Source organism: Dendrobates tinctorius, unplaced genomic scaffold (genome assembly GCF_039654945.1).
Source record: "Dendrobates tinctorius isolate UK_male_01 unplaced genomic scaffold, ASM3965494v1 ptg000057l, whole genome shotgun sequence".
Classification (NCBI taxonomy): domain Eukaryota; kingdom Metazoa; phylum Chordata; class Amphibia; order Anura; family Dendrobatidae; genus Dendrobates; species Dendrobates tinctorius.
The window spans coordinates 18020776-18037500 of record NW_027361725.1 but is presented as its reverse complement, the minus strand read 5'-3'; the positions used below and the strand labels follow the sequence as shown (position 1 = coordinate 18037500).

Genomic DNA, 16725 nt, shown 5'->3' with positions numbered 1-16725 from the left:
GAGTCTGCACAGCACAAAAAAAGAAACTGAGCGGGGTCAGTGAGGAAAAAGACTGCTTCTGTAACACACAGGGGCTGCTACAGTCGCTGAAAAACAATTTTTATCGCTATTAGATCCGAGATCTCTCCCTATCTCCAACAGCAACCTATCCCTATCTGCTTTCACAGTAGAGTGAGGCTAAAATGGCAGGCGCAGCCTTTTATACTGCCTGATCACACCATCCAGCCAGCCAATCGCAGCGCAGCCCCTAGCTAGCATGTTTGGACGCCTCCTACCAAGCTTAGGGGAGTTACAAAATGTTGTCAGCAATTCTTCAGCTCCTGATTGGCTCCACGGAGTGCTCAGAGGCTGAAGGGTTATGGGATTTCCGATTTCCGATGTGAAAAAAAAAAATCGGAAACCGGAAATCGGAATTCCGATATCGCAAATATCGGGCCGATTTCCAATATTTCAATATCGGAAAGCTCATCCCTAATGCCAAACAAGTTACATGTGAAGAGGAACAAAGAAGCATGCCAAACAAAGGATCATGAATATATCAACACAAGTTTATTAATAAAGTATATAAAACAAAAACACATGCAGCTTAAAGGCTATTAAAGAAAGATGGTGCAAGCTAATATACACCTAAACGGAATAAATACAACAGCATAGAAGAAAATTCATTCCTCCCTGAGACTAAAAATGTGTTCTTTTGTTGTTTTTTTTCTGCAGAATACTCTAGAACATTGAAAAACATTTAATGTCATAATCTGCATTGCACAAATGAGCTTTGAATCCATAGCAACCAGATACTATCTGTAATCTTTTTTAGTAGAGTGTTTATCCCACTGAGTAGTGTGGTTCTACTAGCTGTGTGCTCACCCGGCAGTCACTCACATGCATAAGTCATCTCATATGGGGATTGTGGTTGCAAAATATCAGAAAAGTCTGATAAGATAGCGACATGAGGTCTCCTCAACATGACTGGCAGCCATACCATTTCAACTGGAAGCTGAAATGAAAGCTTAAACCTAATCAGATTGTCTATTAGTAATCACAAATCGTTTTTTCGGAATGGTATTAGTATAGTTGTATCTTTTAAATAAGAGTAAGTTCCACTTTTTTGTCTACGCGTTAAGCAATGTCCAGTTGAGTTTGTTCGTAATAGTGTTTATTTTCTTTCTAGTTTTCAGCTTATGGAATGCAGTGTTAAATCTTTATCTTTACCCACATGGAAACCATCAGCAGGCTGCTGATCATTTTCTTTTTTATTATAAGCCTTTGTTAGTACAATATGTGCAGTGTTGTGACTGATCTGTTGTTGCCCCAGATGCTCTAAGGATGCTTTTATGCACAAATATTTAGTAGTACCCAACACCAGTATGCAGAAGTCTGTTCAGTTTTATGGATTCTTTCTTAAATCCAATTTTCAAACAACGTTGCATATATACTTGTTTGCTAAATATCAACTTTCAGTTTTTTGCTATTTTTTTAAACTAGTTTTTATTGAAATTTTTGGAAAATAACAAATCAAAAAACACATGTACTGCATATAGAAACAATATTGACATGAATTTGTACTACAAACTAAAACTCAACTGAACTTTTATCCAAGGGAATTAATAATCAGCTGAGATGAAGCAAACAACCACCTCCAAGACCTCAGCCAACACTTAACATAAGCAATCTACTTAATATTAGATTCTATTACCCAGCCATATCCAATCTATAACATAACAAAGGAATGACAATAGACAAAAGAAACAAGGGAGAATGAGGAAAAGGGGAAATGTAAGATAATTATCCATTGGGTTGAGCCCAAAAAATAAATCCAAGGCGCTCAAATTGAATCAAATCATTCAACCTCTGCATTCAGGACAGCTGTTGTCATGACTCAGCTGTCAGGTGACCCAGGACCAGGGGCTCCTCCCCTGTACCTACCACTAGGGGGCACTCTAGCTTGCCCTATACCTTGGGAAATTTCTGAAGGTGAAGAAGCTGGGGCCACCATCTTTGCCTTATTTCCTGAGTTAGCCTTCCATCTGTTTTTCCCCTACTCAGGGAAGAGGGGCACTACTGTGCACCACAGTACATCAAGCTGATGATCAAAGCAACACAAACAAGGGTAAACTGAAAATACCAACCATGCAAATATTCACTCACATATAACAGAGGAATGCACCAGGGAGTGGAGGACTGGGGGGAACCAAAGTAAGAGGAGGGAAGGGAATTATCACACTTACAAACCATGCAACAGTCACAGACAACTCCTCCAAAACTCCTTTTCATATAAACACCTCTCCTCCAAGCCATGCAGCAAAAGCTAGGTCTGACATGGGTTTGAATCAGGACCCAGATTATACAGGGGATGGGAGTGGCTAACTGAGCTCAGCTGACAGCTCATACTCCCAGAGTTCCCAACATGGCCAAATTACCTCTGTTCTGTCAAAAGAAATAAACACCATTTAAAAAGGAGAAGTGCTTCTTTTCATCGCAGGAGTAGGAGCAATCAGATGCTGCGGTCTTTGGCTCCGCTCTGTTGCGGTAACCCCATAACAGCCATCATATAATCCATCTTCCTAATATCAGAAATTCTGTAGAGCAAGTCCTGAAACTTTGGAACTGATTTGGAATGAGAAAGAACCAGTAAATCTATCTGAGCACACCTGTGCCCATTGGTGTGCAGTTACTTTAAACAACTTTAAAATTTAGACAAATTTGTCAGCTCCAGAGGATCGAACACCCTCTCTCTGAATTATATCAAGAAAGGTTGTGAAACCCACATCCTTCTATTGGAATCTACTTTAATACACTTGCAATATGTTAATTGACATAAAGAAATTAAAAAAGTATGTGTTGTTTGGATTAATGAACTTGGATTTGGGTCATATATTCATGTGCTAATGAAACACTCAGTGTAAACCACATGTAAAGAAAAATTGCAGATTTGGTGTTATAATAGTGATTCCTAATGATTCATTACCCTCATATTACCTGACTTCTACATATCTACTGCCATCAGAGATGATCTAAAATACCTTGAAAGTGACAAAACACAAACATTAGGACTTCGAGTAGAAAGTAGAGGTATACTCATCAAGCTGTGAAGACTCAAAATAGCGTTCATGGCACAGTTAGGCGAACGATGCTGCTCAGATTAAACTACGTAACCAAGTATGAGCAAAATGTGGAAGCTGATGTTTTTAAAGTTGCCAAAGCTCTCCAATCACTTGTGAAATTCTTGAGAGAACAGTATGATTTATGTGAGATAATAGTTATCAACATTTATGAAAAAAATTTATATGAACATGATGAAAAGTGTTCAATTCCCAGGAAACTTCAATCTGATGAGACACGTGATGGTGAAGGTCGCTTAATCGGTAGTGACAACTTTTGAATCAATACATTTCTAGTCAACTTTTGGAGGTGGGGAAGGGGAGTAGAATTATGTGCTTTGGCCTAGGGTGTAGAATTTTTTTAAATCTGTCCCTGATCATAACCACTGTGCCTTTCTCAACAGACCATTGATAGAAACAGCGAGAGTCTAGTCGGCATGTGTCCGAGTGTATGTAATCACATACATGCGATCTTGTTACTGCCCACTAGCACAAAGAAGACAGAGGCATTGTGACAGTGTGCACACTACATGCAGTCACACAGAGGGACTGTAGAATTTTTTTCTCAACACGTAAAAACCCCATTAATGTACTTAGACAATAAGGCAGACAAACAGAATAATCCTTAAAGTTTTAAAGTTTTGGCTTAACCCCTTTACCCCCGAAGGTGGTTTGCACGTTAATGAACGGTCCAATTTTTACAACTCGGACCACTGTCAATTTGAGGTAATAACTCTGGAACGCTTCATCGGATCCCAGTGATTCTGATTTTTTCAGTACATATTTTACTTCATGATAGAGGTAAAAAATGATTTGCGTTTACGTGTGAAAAAAATGGAAATTTGGCAAAAAAATTTTGAAATTTTCGCAATTTTCCAAATTTGAATTTTCATGCCCTTAAATCGCAGAGATACAGTTTATCTCAAAGTACATAATAAATAACATTTCCCACATTTCTACTTTACATCAGACATCACATTTGAAGTGACTTTGCAGGGTCTATATGACAGAAGATACCCAAAAGTGACACCATTCTAAAAACTGTTCCCCTCAAGGTGCTCAAAACTACATTCAAGAAGTTTATTAACCCTTCAGGTGCTTCACATTAATTTAAAAAAAATACCATTTAACTTTTTTCACAAAAAAAATTGACTTCAGATCCAATTTTTTTTATTTCGGCAAGGCTGACAGGAAAAAATGAACCCCACAATTTGTTGTGTTTTTTCTCCTGAGCATGCCAATACCCCATATGAGGGAGAAAAAACACTGTTTTGGCACACTGCAGAACTCAGAAGGGAAGGAGCACCATTTGACTTTTTGAATGCAAAATTTGCTGGAACAATTGGCGGATGCCATGTCGCGTTTGGAGAGTCTGTGATGTGCCTAGACAGTGAAAATCCCCGACAAGTGACACTATTTTGGAAACTAGACCCCTCAAGGAATGTATTTAGATGTGTGGTGAGCACCTCGAACCCCTAGGTGCTTCACAGAAGTTTATAATGTTGAGCCGTGAAAATAATAAAATCACATTTTCCTAAAAAAAAGTTAATTTAGCCCCAAATTTTGCATTGTCGTAAGGGTAACAGGAGAAATTGCACCATAAAATTTGTAGTGCAATTTCTCCTGAGTACCTCAATACCCCATATGAGAGAGAAAATTATTGTTTGGGCGCACGGCAGGGCTTGGAATGGAAAGAACGTTATTTGACTTTCTGAATGTAAACCTTCCTGGAATCATTAGCGGAAGTCAAGTCCCATTTGGAGAGCCCCTGGTGTGCCTATACAGTGGATCCCCCCAAGTGATTCTATTTTGGACACTAGACCCCTCAAGGAATGTATTTAGATGCATGGTTAGCACCTTGAACCCCCAGGTTCTTCACAGAAGTTTATAAAGTTGAGCTGTGAAAACAATAAAATACATTTTCCTCACAAAAAAGTTGTTTTAGCCCCAAGTTTTTCATTTTTCTAAGGGCTAATAGGAATTTATTTTTTACAACAAACTAAGGTCCATTTTTTCCTGAGTGCACCAATACCCTACATTTATTTGGATAATTTTTTTTAGGCACAGTGCAAAGCTCAGAAGGCAAGGAGCACCAGATTTTACTGTTATGGTTTGCAGGTGCCATGACTCACTGGGAGAGCCCATGAGGTGCTGAACAACCATAAGTGACCCCATTTTACAAACTACACCTCTCAATGACTTCATCCAGGGGTGCACTGATCACATTGACAGCATGAGTGTGTCACAGAATTTTATTCCATTGAGCAGAGAAGAAAAGATGGCTACATTTTTACCATCAAAATTTAGTTTTAGCCCCAGTTTTACATTTTCATGCAAGAAGTAGGTAAAAATGTGACCAAAATTTGTCCCACAATTTCTTATGAACATGGAAATAACCCAAACCTGGCTGCACAGTACTACTTAGCCACACGGAGAGACTCGGGAGTGACAGAGCGCTATGTGCCTCCAGGAGGTCAGATTTTCCTAGAAAAGTTTGCGGGCTCCATATACAGAGCCTCTAATTGCTAGAAGAACAGAGACCCCCTTCAAGTGACTCCATTTTGGAAATTATACCCCTTCGGGAATTTATCTACATGTCTAGTGACGATTTTGACACCATGGATATTTTCCACAAACATGCAGCAATGATTGTTGCAGAGTGAAAATTGCAAACTGCCATTGTAGTGACCAGTACACTGTAATGGCATGTACATTAAGCCCAGCTTGTGCTTCTGGAGGCATGCACCCATAAGTTAGGCAGGCTCTCATCGCTTCAGAAATGCCAAACATATGGACGCTACATATGGTTTAGATACACTGTGGGGCTCACAAGGGATGGGTCATTTGGATTTGGGAGCACATAATTTGCTGAGTTTCTTTTTTAGGGTTATGGAGCCATTTCGCTTTTCCAGAGCCTTTGTACTACCAGTAACGTGGAAGACCACTATATTTCCATTAACAGATGACAGACCAGAGTGAGGGCTTGATTTTTTGTGGATTTAGTTGAAGCTTTTACTGGAAATATTTTACATAACATTTGGGATCACATTTATCCAGCGTTCTACGCTGAGCACTTACTTTGCGGTTTCCATCTAAATCTCTGAGTGACGAGATTTGGATGAAACCCCCGAGGGATCCATTCACTATAATGAGGCAGCAGAGTTACTCTGGACTCTGTCTGGCCTCTGTTCAGTGGTGTCCTTCTTTTCAGAAGTGCACAAAACAGATTTAGACGGTAACCCTGGTGCAAGCGCTCAACACAGAGCGCAGGATAAATGTGTACCGAGCCTTACTGCAATCTTTGGGAGGCAGAGTAAAAAAATTAACAGTAGGTGAAAAATTGGTTTTATTTCTTTTTTACGCCATTCCTTGTGCGGTATATGTGATTAGGTGAGTATATTCTTCGGGTCGATGCAATTACTGTGATACCAGATTTATATTGGGTTTTTATGTTTGGCTGCTGTCACAAACTTAAAGATGCTTTTCATTGCAAAAACTAGTTTTTTGCATCACCATATTTTGAGAGCTATAATTTTTCCATATTTTGGCCCACAGAGTAAAGTGAGGGTTTGTTTTTTGCAGGACAAGTTGACGTTTTTATTAGTACTATTTTAGGGCATATGGGAGGCAGAATGAACACAAACCAGCAATTCAGGATTTTTTTTTTTTTGGGGGGGGTAAGCCATTCTGTGTGTGGTAAAATTGATAAGGCAGTTTTATTCTTCGGGTCAGTGCAATTACAGCGATACCTCATTTATATCATTTTTTATGTTTTGGCGCTTTTATACAATAAAAACTGTATAAAGAACCATCGAAATTCACTCCAAAGCAGTGCTTTTACCACAAGCGATATAAAGGATGCTGTAGTGCAATAAATAGGATAATAAATAAGGTTCTGCAATATGAACTATTAGGAAAAGGTACAAAGGCTTATTTACCTAAATCAAAACATGCTGCCGGGTCCCAAGGACCTTTGTACTCATTTGCATTGTAGCACTTTTGTTAACACAGAAAATATATATTTTTTAATTTGACACTTTATCACTTTATGATAGGAAGTTTATTATTGATTTTTGTTTCTCTATGTTATTTTGAACATTATAATTATTTTTTTAGTATTAACACAATTGCACATTTTGTCAATACATATTAAATAGCTATGATTAAGGTTGCACTTTTTAACTTATGTAGATAGTGTGTATAGTCACATTTTTTCATGAGATTGATTGTTTCATATATTTATTGTGGCTACTTTGGCTCTTTTTACCATGATATGATTTCTACATTATATGAGATTTACTTACTATATTTTTCAAACGTGCTCCATTTTGATTCAGCTGATTCTCATTTTACTATTTATTATACTTCAATAAAATTACATTTTTATAATATAAAAACTCTTGTCTCTATTGCACAATTTTTTGTAGGATTTCAGTTCAGTAAAATGTAGAATGCATTACAGTACAACCTTCTGCTTGAGTGTGATTTTTCAAATTACTAAGATAAAATGCAAAATGGGCAAAAACAATTGTAGATGCAATGAACAATTATAAATGTTTTCAAACTCTTACAATATTGCAGTCATCATATTATATAGCACTGTGTACTTAAAATTGCTCATTTTGTCCATCTACCCAGTTAATTCTTTTCTTTTTCATTAGGTCTATCACATCACATAAATAGAAACAGACTAGCTGAGCCTTTCTAAGCTTTGTGTAGAAACACGAAGTCTCTTTTGCCTGCATGAGTCATCATTAGAACTACAGTTCTACATGACTGCAAATTTTGTGGCAGGATGAAGAAGCACAGAAAATGGGTCAGGAGTTGAAGAGTAGGTGAAACTGGGCTTTCAAGGATGTAGACTTGTAGTTCTAATGATGACACAAGCAGAGAAAATAGTTTTCCCGTTTCTACCTTCAGCTTAGAAGGATTCACCTTGGCAGTTATTAATTACATTATGTCATAGACCTTATGAAAACCAGAAGAATTAACTTGGGAGAAAGGCAAAATGAGCAATTGTAAGTGCACAGTGCAATGTAATATGATGACTGCAATATATTAAAAGGATAAAAACTGATGGGAGGAGGAAGGAGGAGGAGTGCTTCTTTAACTGTGCTGCTTTAAAAGGCAAGTCCAATTTACAAAAAAAGGCAGTGAATATCAAAATAATAAAATAACTTCTACTCACCTGCTCTAAGCTCCTCTGGCTCCTGTGTGATTTCACTTCAATGGTCTTCTCTGGGATAGTAAGCCATGAAGTCAATTACATGACTGAAGCTGCAGCTTTAATGTATTCCTAATGAGATAAACACAGCACAAAAATAGCATATAATGGCATCAGTAATTTTCCTGTGCCCCTCTCTGTCAGCTCATCAAGGTCCTCTTATTTGGCTCATAAAAGTCATACATGCATTCCCTATTTCCCTTTTCCCCCAGCAGGCATGTTTGAAGTAATATGCTTTTGCCTGAGCATGTGAATCCCTGCGAGGTATTTTGGCTCACAAGAAAAAACAAAAACCTTAAAATCACCTCTTATTTAAATTGTTTAAAAATCAACACAGCAAACTAACTATTAACACCTTTCCAGGCCACCAAGTGGTCAAAATATAATAACTAACCATCCAACGTAAGCACCCTATTATGCCCTATGACTTCCTATTAGAACCCCAAGCTGTCTGCGGAGGTTGGCACCCTAACTTGTACGCAATATGGCGCCCCCACTCAATGATGACTGTCCCTAGTATGCCCTAAGAATCCCCTATCCTTAGGAGAAAATCAACTACAGATAAGCCCTGGTGATCAAAAATTACTAGACCAGGGTAACAACATACCAATGTGAAACTATCTAGATAGAGTGAGAAGGGTCCACAATTCGTGAAAAAGAAATTCAAAGGATAGGGAGGAAGGGGGAAAGTTGTGTGGGTAAAAGGTGGGTGCATATAACTGGGTGCTATAGACGAAGACTTCACAATGGGGTCTCGCCAATACCAGTAGTGTATGGCAAAACCCAAAACCATTCCAAAAGACATAGGGCACATCATTGCCAACATATGCTAGATTCTTTGACCAAACAAAAAAGCAGATACCTTAGGATTTTAGCAAGTGATTTAAATCTATAATACCTAGCCCTCAAAAAATCATTGATTAATTGTCCCTACCTAACTGCGGAGGTTGGCACCCTAGCTTATTACACAATGTGGCGCCCCTGCTCAACGGTTGCTCACACCCACTTCCCCTAATTGCTCTCCTTTATACTATCTGTTAAATTAGGTTAGGAGCTGGGTAAAGAAAAAATGAGGAGAGTGGGTAGGACAAAAAAGACACGGTACTATCAAAATAATTTCAAGGTGCCCAAGTGCATTTATATGCAAGACAGAGTACCTCATGATAATTAGGCTCTATCACTAATGTTGCACTGTGCCCCATATCGCTCACAGGAGTAAACCTAGATACATATTTATAGTGCATTTATAAACAAAGACAGAGTACCTGATAAAAATAAGACTCTATCACTAATATTGCACTGTACCCCATACAGCTCACAAGAATAAACCTAGATACACATTTAATAAATGGCATTTGTCATATTAACAATTTGCTCAAAAGTCATACAGGTGGATCATAAGGGCAAATCTCCCCACACAATATCTATTGCATATTTGCACCGATTTAATACCATGTCCCCAAATATTGGTTCATTAACCATAAAAGTAGAAGAACTTATCTGCTATCCATAAGTAACATTTCAAAAAGCCTCAACGCATTTCCCTTTCAGGATTTGAGTTCATCAGGAGGCAAATGGATCCCATAGTGTCAGAAGATTCACGACATCATAAAGAAAAGTAGCCTGGTTGTAGGTGTGTGTTTCACTGAAGTAAGGAGACATTTAAATAACCCTCTTAATTGGCCAGAGGGGTTATGGGTAAGAAGGTAGAGGAAAGAAGCCAGTTGACATTCCTATTGCATTAGGTGTACTTTCGGACATGACTGCGCATACTGTATCAGCATTTGTTCTAGTCGGTAGAGGTCCTGTCTGTGAAGCGCATCAGACCTCATTAGTTAGGCTAAGTTCACACGTAGCCGAACTCTCGCAGAAATTACCGCAAGAGTTCCGGAATTCCATTCCGCAGGAAAATAGCATTTTAAATTCCCGCCATTTTCCCGCGGACAAACTAGCATTTTGCAAGTGTAATTAGCTTGCAAAATGCTAGTGTTTTCCAAGCGATCTGGAGCATTGCTTGGAGAACTGATTGACAGGTTGGTCACACTCATCAAACATAGTGTTTGACAAGTGTGACCAACTTTTTACTACTGAGGCTGCCGTCATCGCGGGCATTTTCGCAAAGGATTACTGGAAACGGGAGCGGGAGAGAGGCGGGAAGGCTGCGCGGGATGTTGGAAGGTGAGAATAACAATATCTTTTATTTTAAATTCTATTTTTTACAGGGATATGGTACCCAAAGCCCGGAGGACAGTCTCCTCTCCTCCAGACCGTGGGTACCATCCGCAATTGTTCTGTTTACTTTTCGCATGGTGTGCACAGCCACATGTGGAAAGTAAGCAGAACAATGCATTCCTATGGGCGCGGGATCGCTGCGATTCCGAAAAATTAATGAGCATGCTGCGTTTTTTACCGCAAAGCGATTCTGCCGCGGTAAAAACTGAAGCATTAGCACAGCATTGCGGAATCCCATAGGAATGCATGGGATGCTTATTTTTCACATTTTCGCGGCAAAATCGCGCGGTTAAAACCGCCGCGGAAATGCGAAAAAAACACCACGTGTGAACTCAGCCTTACACTTCCAGCTCACTTCCCCCCACTCACAGCGGTGTAGGTGATGTCTTTGACAGAACATCCGTCCTTCCATTTTTTCACTCACTCCGGGAGTGTGCACCTCCAGAAACGCAGTCGCCGTACAGGTAAATGGCGCCTGCGCGCTAAAGGAGCCTAGATTGCATGGTACTCACATTGCACAGGCGTCCAGCAACAAAACTGTCGCTGACCGCGCATGCGTTCTTCAGAATTCCCCCTCTCATCACAAGAGCTGTGTGCTTCATACTGTGCAGTCGCCGTGCCGGTAAGCAGCGCCTGCACATCAATAGAGCTTCAACTACATGACACTCATATGGTGCACACGTCCGGCACCAACATGCAATACGCATGTGTCCGGAGGCACCATATATTGCGCTCATGATTTCCAGTGACCGTCAGTAGTTTCACACATCTGGACATGATGCAGCGCTACTCAATGGTATAAATTGGGAACTATAAGTCTGCAGTATTTGTAATACTTGAATGTTTGAATTTTGTACTAAAGCCCAGCACACACTCAAAAATATGGGGACTAAGTATAGCAATCCTTCAACATTTTTTCCTCATATTTTTTATTATTTATTACCCGTGAAACTGCATAGCAGTGTCTACCATGGACATCAGTAAAAAAGGCAGCAATGTATTTACCTGCCTATAGTCCAGTCAAAATACGGTTTGACCCGGAACAAATTCCATGAAAGCGTTTTATGATTTTTTTATTACTATTATATGTGGGGAACAACATATTAAAATATTTCCAAAAATTGATCACCACAAAGGTCCTAACTATGACGTCATAAGACGATGACAGCCATCGCACTAAAAATAACGAATATTTCCCTATTTCAAAGCTGTAGCTTTAGGTTACAGAAAAGTTTGCATTTTGTATACTATATATTTTCATATAACAATTTTTATACATAGTTTTATACTAACTACATGGACAGGCATGGTCATGACTTAGCTGTCTACAAATATCTAAAGGGCTGTCACATTGTAGAAGGATCAACTTTATTCTCATTTGCACAAGGAAAGACTAGAAGCAATGGGATGAAACTGAATGGGAGGAGACACAGATTAGATATTAGAAAAAACTTTTTGACAGTTAGAGTGATCAATGAGTGGAACAGGCTGCCACGAGAAGTGGTGAGTTCTCCTTCAATGGAAGTCTTCAAACAGAGGCTGAACAGATATTTGACTGGGATGATTTAGCGAATCCTGCTTTGAGCAGGGGGTTGGACCAGATGGCCCAGGAGGTCCCTTCCAACTCTACGATTCTATGATTCTATGACGTCATCAATGATGTCATATCATACAGTCATGGCCAAAAGTTTAGAGAATGACACAAATATTAATTTTTACAAAGTCTACCGCTTCATTTTTTCTAATGGCAATTTGCATATACTCCAGAATGTTATAAAGAGTGATCAGCTTAACAGCAATTACTTGCAAAGTCAATATTTGCCTAGAAAATGAACTTTATCCCCCAAAACACATTTCAACATCATTGCAGCCCTACCTTAAAAGGACCAGCTAACATCGTTTCAGTGATTGCTCTATTAACACAGGTGTGGGTGTTGATGAGGACAGGGCTGGAGATCAATCTGTCATGATTAAGTAAGAATGACACCACTGGACACTTTAAAAGGAGGCTTGTGCTTGGCATCATTGTTTCTCTTCTGTTAACCATGGTTATCTCTAAAGAAACACGTGCAGTCATCATTGCACTGCACAAAAATGGCCTAACAGGGAAGAGTATCGCAGCTAGAAAGATTGCACCTCAGTCAACAATCTATCGCATCATCAAGAACGTCAAGGAGACAGGTTCCCTTGTTGCCAAAAAGGCTCCAGGGCGCCCAAGAAAGACCAGCAAGTGCCAGGACCATCTCTTAAAAGTGTTTCAGCTGCGGGATCAGGCTACCAGCAGTGCAGAGCTTGCTCAGGAATGGCAGCAGGCAGGTGTGAGTGCATCTGCGCGCACTGTGAGGCAGAGACTCTTGGAGCAAGGCCTGGTCTCAAGGAGGGCAGCAAAGAAGCCACTTCTGTCCAGAAAAAATATCATGGACAGACTGATATTCTGCAAGAGTTACAGGGAGTGGACTGCTGAGGACTGGGGTAAAGTCATTTTCTCTGATGAATCCCCTTTTTGATTGTTTGGGACATCTGGAAAACGGCTTATTCGGAGAAGACCAGGTGAGCGCTACCACCAGTCTTGTCTCATGCCAACTGTCAAGCATCCTGAAACCATTCATGTGTGAGGTTGCGTCTCAGCCAAGGGAATGGGCTCTCTCTCAGTCTTGCCTAAAAACACAGCCTTGAATAAAGAATGGTACCAGAATGTCCTCCAAGAGCAACTTCTCCCAACCGTCCAAGAGAAGTTTGGCAATCAACAATACCTTTTTCAACATGATGGAGCACCTTGCCATAAAGCAAAGTTGATAACTAAATGGCTCAGGGAACAAAACATAGAGATTTTGGGACCATGGCCTGGAAACTCCCCAGATCTTAATCCCATTGAGAACTTGTGGTCAATCATCAAGAGACGGGTGGACAAACAAAAACCTTCAAATTCAGACAAAATAAAAGCATTGATTTTGCAAGAATGGACTGCTATCAGTCAGGATTTGATCCAGAAGTTGATTGAGAGCATGCCAGGAAGAATTGCTGAGGTCCTGAAGAAGAAGGGTCAACACTGCAAATATTGACTTGCTGCATTAACTCATTCTGTCAATATAACCTTTTGTTACTCATAATATGATTGCAATTATATTTCTGTATGTGATAAAAACATCTGACAAACACACATAAAAACCAGTGTGCAGCAGATCATGTGAAAATATAATATTTGTGTCATTCTCTAAACTTTTGGCCATGACTGTATATGCACATTTTTAGAAATTATAGAATTAATATACAGTGCATGTTAAGACCTACTTCATCACCGAATAAGCGTGTCAGGTCAATAGTCACTATTTTCATCATCAGACACTGCTTCCTCACTCATATTGTCACAATGCCCTTCTTAACATGGTCCGCATACCCGTGAACAGGTAAGTCCGTGCACCGAAGTGTACTACAATCACGAGAACAATTGCAGTGAATTATTTTCAGAAGTGTTTCTGGCGTGGGTGAAGTATCCATCATCACTGGAACTAGTCTGTTGTTCTGCAATTCCCATCCCCATTCAGTAGTGTCCACGGCCTCACCATTGTCCATCCAAAACATCACTTGGAGGTAACTCCGAAGGGCATGATACTTCGTTGCAGAGGAGGTCGGTGTCAGTCGTTCAGGTGTAACAAAGATTTTGGCTGAACCAACTTTTTTGCAGAGATTAGAATACCTCATTGCAGACAGATTGTCTTCAGGTTTGCCCCCGAACAATGCCACCATCGCTTTACACCCAGCGTCTTCAATCTCAGCTCTGTTTTTGTTACATGTGGAAAAGATTTTAGCACAGCTATTTAAGACCGAGTCTCCCTTCAAAACCTTGTGTAGATCGAGTTTTTTTCCGATTCCAAAAACCGCGGAAGTGGTATCGCAACCCGTGAATGCATGAAGGAACAGAAGACTGCTGCAGACATGGTTTCCCAGGAACTTCTTCATAACCTTAATGTCGTATACTGTTGCAGGACTCCCTTTATCCGAGTAGAAATAAAGCTTGTTGCCATCGCTGGTTGACGCGTGATGAAGTGACAACACCAAAAAGATCTGCATCTTCGCCAACGAGACTAGTACTTTTGTTGGATGACATTGACACTGCTGCCTTAACAATCTCCACATCTGCATCCCCCTCTGATTGTATTACGTGGCAACCTCTGTCATTCATGCGCTGTGAAACAAGATTGATAAGAGACTGCTTGTTCTCCACATTCGAAAGGAAGTCCTCCTTTTTCCAGACAATTTTTGTTCCTTCAGCAATTTTCACTTTGTTACTTGTTCGTTTTTTGTGCTGTCGCTGATGGGTAATGTCCTTAGTGTTTATTCCTCCAATGTAACCATCAAATACTATCGTAGCCTTACCATAGTGCTTTAGTGTGAAAGATGCATAGTCTTCAGCGAATGAACAATATGTCTTTCCTTCTGACCACTTCAGTCAATGGAGAAGAGAACCTCCGTCAAGAACATAATGTTCCACTTCTGGTACATCCTTGACTACTGCGTCATCTGAACTCTGTTCTTTTGTAGCAGCCATCAGTTGTGCTTTGTTTGGTTTTGTAAGAGATGTTTTGCCTCAAAGAGGGATGGTGGGTATGGTGAAAGTTCATAGGCCATCACCTCATCAAGGGAAAGATCAGCAGTTTGAGACACCACAAGAAACCTTTGGAACAAAAGAGCGGGGTCTATTGTTTTGTCCTTAGCAATATCAATAGCCTCACTGGATGCCAGGGTCTTGGCTTTCATTGACCGCTTGTACTTAACTGAAAACAGTGATTGACCCTCCATTGTTGCCACTATTTCTCTGCCAATGGTGAACAGGTTATGGACATTCACATCCTTATTTGCATTGACACCGGTGATAATGTTGCGAAGAGACACTTCATCAGAGAAAGGTGAAAAGGTCTCGAGTTTATCTGCAATTTTCTCCAGGTCTTCACGATCTCTTCTCGTCCTTGACGTTCTTGCCTCCTTGTGTTGTTCACTGGTTACAAAGCTCTGGCGAGTGAAACACTGCATTGCATCACTGTAGGAAGAGGACACTGGCACAGACAGAGTCCACAAGGCCCTCTGATGTTCAGACTTCCACTTCCTCTGGTGAGTCCTCCTGCAGTTTTTAGGGAGCGAATCAGAGCTTGCTCGATGACTAGGTCACAACCCAGGCCTGCCCAGTACTGATCAGTCCGCCTTACAACATGCAAGCCATTCATAAATCTATGGAAGACTGATGGCATATCATTTTCCAGAGTCATAGACTGGAGGTAAAGGTAGGCAGCCTTCACATAGTTCCCATGCCCAGCAGCTGCAAGAATGGGCAAACATTCGGCTACAGCATGAAGGTGCATCAGCCATGATCCTGTACTATCGGCCTCGATAAGCTCCCTTGCAATTCCAACCATCTGTTGGTAATTCAGCCATAGTTTACTGGTGCAAGAGTGAGCAGATAATCCGTTTCTTTTGGTGGACAAGAGGTGGACAATTTCACTAAGGCAGGTAGAAGTGATGACCGAATTCACGTCACTCTCCCCTGTCAGTGTCCGAGCATACATACTGCTCAAGTTCTTGCAACAGGTCTGCAAAACTGGGATGGTCGCAAAGTACTTTGTCTGCAACTTGCTGAGTAAGACACGAACTGCACGCTGAACTGCCTTTCCAGTCATGATGTGTTGCACAGCATTGTCACTGTAAATTGTTCCCAAGATCTCTTTGATTCCACTCCCATCCAGCAATGTTCCTATGGCACCCATAAGATTCATCAATGTGTGGAAGCTCCCAAGCATCAGGACAACATCTCGAACTGGGCTGTCTTCAGGCACCTCGTGTTTCTGACGCTTTCCAGTAGAGTGGCTGATCGAATGTAACAACTGCAGCGGATCGGTATTTATCGGCAAGGTTGCACAGATACTCAAGAGTAGAGAAGATGCATGACTTGTCTCCGGAATACATGTCAATGATGGGCAGGATGATTACCGAAGATGACCCCGGATGATCACAGTCTTTATGTAGCATGTGCATCATTCCATTCCAGCTCGGTGCAGGCTGTTTGAAGCGTAAAGACATCTCCCACAATACATCAACACGATGGTCAATGGCATCGAGAAATGGCAAGGGCTTGAATTTTATGTTTCGGCCAGTATGTTTTGCGATATGGTATTCCCT

The 16725-nt window shown here is 40.5% G+C and overlaps 1 long non-coding RNA gene across 1 annotated transcript in view; it reads right to left on the bottom strand.

Annotated features, from left to right (window-relative positions):
• The window catches only part of LOC141092034 (uncharacterized), a 38882-nt gene that overhangs the window by 12978 nt on the left and 9179 nt on the right, over positions 1 to 16725 (bottom strand). Inside the window, exon 3 of the long non-coding RNA XR_012232661.1 lies at positions 8287 to 8394. This is a non-coding gene — a long non-coding RNA (uncharacterized lncRNA). The remainder of the gene's footprint in view (positions 1 to 8286; positions 8395 to 16725) is intronic.